Source organism: Gavialis gangeticus, unplaced genomic scaffold (assembly GCF_001723915.1).
Source record: "Gavialis gangeticus isolate Ggan-Ray unplaced genomic scaffold, GavGan_comp1, whole genome shotgun sequence".
Classification (NCBI taxonomy): Eukaryota; Metazoa; Chordata; order Crocodylia; family Gavialidae; genus Gavialis; species Gavialis gangeticus.
This window is the reverse complement of record NW_017729031.1, coordinates 84,268,905-84,272,573: the sequence shown is the minus strand read 5'-3', so window position 1 is coordinate 84,272,573 and position 3,669 is coordinate 84,268,905.

Sequence of the window (3,669 nt, the reverse complement as noted above, 5' to 3'; positions counted from 1 at the left end):
GGGGTGAGAGCCTGGGGTGGGGGTGGTCCCCACATACCCTGGCAGGATGTGGGGTACTGTGGGTCAGAAGTGAGGGGCAGCAGCAGGGCTGGAGAGGGAGGGCTGTGGTTTGGGAGTGAAGGACACACACACACGTACGTACTTACGTATGTACGTACGTGTCGGGGCATGGGTTATATGACAGAGCCACAGGCGGCTTGTCCAGAAGCGCAGGGGAGGAACAGTGGGTGCAGCTCTCTGCCACTGTGCGCACCCCTGGGGGTTCTATCCTGAGATCATGAGTCAGAGTTAATTTGACTTGGAAATCATGAGTCTCGCAATTTTTTCACAAGAGTTAGCATTACGGAGGGATGTACATGAGATAATAAATTATTGTTTATTCAAAATAGCACAAAAGATAGGCCTTTGACATATAGCAGCAGTCTGAAAAGAGTTTTTAAGTGATCATGAGACTAAAGCAGTTGTTAAAACTGAAGTAATATTTCAAAAGTGCAAGTCAAATGCACACCGAATGCAGCATAGAAAGTAGTGGATGCTGCAACTTTTAATCTATTTTTAAAAAGAAGTGGCATTTAGTCAGTGCTGTAATTGCTGTCTGCAATACTACATTTTTCAGTGTGATTGATTCATAGCTTCAAAACAAGCAGTTATTTGAATCATACAAGAGACGATATAGTTTCATATCAAACATTCTCTACTCCAATATTCATGAAGCATGTACCTCAGTTCCCACATTTGAGGGTTTTTCCCTGACATTCTTTCCATCATCCATACAAACACATTAATGGAAATAGGACTCTAACAAGAATGTGCTTATTGATATAGTTGGAACTTTGAGCACTGGGGAACAATGGGGGGTGATGGTGACAGACATGTGGAAGTTGGAAATTACAGGTTTAAGTTAAAAGCTGTATTTCTCCAAAGATCTAAAGAGCAGCTTCATGACCATATTGTTATTCTCCCTATCACTCAGTCTATTCATAGTGTGGTACATTTACATCTTTTGTTTGATAGTCCTTCAGTCTCTTAGCTTCCCTATAGATGTCTTAACTTCAGAGAGTAGTTAGCTGTGTTAGTATGAAGTCACTGTATACCATCTGACAAAGCCACTGCTCATGAAAGCTTATCTGTCTCTCATTTAGTTTATAAGGTGCAAATCTACCCTATCTTAGTATCTCCAGAATTGTGTGAAAACAGGGAGCTGCTATAGAAAATTTGTGTGTTGAATGTGGCCAAAGCTTAGAGATTTTATAGGTACAGCAAACGAGTGAAATGTTTGTTATATGCCTATATTACTTTAATGAAGGCTGTTGCCAACAAGAAAATAATCACTTCCTGATAAAAATGGCCTCATGAACACCCCCATGCAAGGAAAGACTGTGGGGGAAGACATTAGCTTCAAAGAGTCAACATCTTATGCCCAGCTTGTCTCATTGAGGCAGGAAGCTTATCAGATCAGAGGGCTATAACCAAAAGATGACTGAGCCATGTAAAAGGAGCATCAAAAGACTACTCAGGCTTTGAAGATTCTCTCCATGAAGTGGATTGAACTGGCTAGAGGGTTAATCAAGTTGATTACACCTCCTACACTACATATGTCTTAGCGTGTCTGGAAGCTTAATTTTTAACAGTATGCTTGGATCACAGGCACCTGAATCTAGACATGCCTGCAGGCTGATTGTTCAAAGATCTTTTTCCTCTGAAACGCTTAGGTTCTGAATAAACATTGATTTAAGAAAGCTTATTGCTGGTCAGAGCTCCCCAAAACAAGGAAGCTGCAGGCCAGACTTAACTAAGGTTGCAGTTGATCTCAGGAGTCCGGCTCAAGAAAGGCCGTGGTTCAAAACATAGGGAAGGTATTCGAAGAGACCAAGAAAACACAAATGTAAGGTTAACCCAGTAACAGAAACAATAGGTGTTTCACTAGCGCTATGAATAGATGTTGTATATGTCTTCAGATCCTAAAGATAAGCAAGTCCACTGTCCTGCTACAAGTCCCTGTGAAGTATGTGGGATAAAATGTACTTGCGCTTTGCTAGGACATGGCTTTGTACCGCTGTAAAGCTACCCTGAGTCATTCCTGAGACAAACTGCCCAAGCTGTGTGCTCTCACTAGCCATCTACTAGTACAGCAGCAGCCCTGCAGCTTGGAAGGCCTGTTTGTATAAATGATTGTGCTGCTCTCATTCTGATCCAGGGCAAATCCCACATTAATGAGGCCCACATCAAATGAGACTTTTATTTATGGTGTTAAGTGGTGCCAAGATAATCTTTAGTTGCTAGACAGGTCTTGTAGTCAGTGTATTCAGTAAAACGGCCACAGAAAAATGAATGCTTAAGGGCACATTAGTTTAAAAAAAAATGCATTGCAAAATGATGATAAGAGTTTTGCGGATTGCTTGGTTGTGTTGACTGGACTCTGGTATGTGTTAAACATGAAATGACTTCTAGGTTGAGATTTAAGAAGAAAAAAACTACAGAAGTGTCAAGCTGCTTGTTGCTGTTTCACTTTGATAGATTCTTGTGATCTGTAGCCAAAGTACAGAAAATGTTCTGCAGTTTTCTCCATGATTGCAGCATTCTTCTCTGTACATTAACTTCTTCCAGATTTAGGCACAAGGACCAGATCAGCTGAAGTCTGAATCAGAAGATATAGCCCAAATACGACTGGAAATATATGTAAACTTTTAAATGATTCCAGTTCTCCTGACCCAAGATGGTTCATTGTTATAGGAGTTTTCCATTTTGGTGCCAGTAAAAGGGGATTTTAATTTTGTTTGCAAGACGGCCAGAGGCCTGAGCCAGTCCAACAGATATCTGAAGTGGGCTTGAGCATGAGGATAAAAAAAAGTTCCAGTGGCCCATGCTGACGCGAGATGAGATGGTTCAGTCAAAAAAACAGGCACGGATTAGTGGTGGCTGAAGCCAGGGGCTGCTTTGGCTAAAAGCAGACAACCCATTTCTCCCAGCACAAAAGGTCCTGGGGTCCTACAGACACGCTACCCCCCCCACTACGTGTATCCCAGGCCACAGCAGGCATTCACTTTTTCCTGGGAAAGCTGCCTTTCTCCCATAGGAAACCAGGAGCATACAGAGGTTTAGGCTTTATATCCCAGAGCACCCTAGGGTGTTTTGGTCTTGTCCCCCTCCCTCGGGAAAGGTGCGCTGCTCACAGGGCTCCTGCCCCAGCCGGGAAGGAAGCGGGAGCGGACCCGACGCCGAGGTGAGCACCTAGCTTAGCCAGTCAGGGCGGCCCGCGCACTGCTGCCAGCTGTCTCCAGGCGGGCTCGGGAGCGCGCTCCTGCAGCCACCCGCCTCAGCCCTCGGGACGAAAGTGCCTGTGCCTGGGTCTGGGCTGTACAGCGCGCGCAGCGCTCTATCCCCCCCCCAGCCACTGCGAGCCAGCGCCTGCCGCGCTTCCCTGTGAGGCTCTTACTCCACTGGGGGGCGACGCAGCCATGACGTAGCCACGAAAGGGCGGGACTTCCTGCCTTGCCTCACGTCGGGGCGTGAGCCGGCCTCCGCCAAGGCGCATGCGCCCCCCAGGCTCGCAGGGCTTCCTGGTCCCGTAGGGGTAGCGCCGCTTCCGGGAGCGGAGCCGGTGGCGGTGCCCCGCCCGGCCCGACCCGACCATGAACCCCGCGGGGCTGTCGCTGCCCACCATGGTGC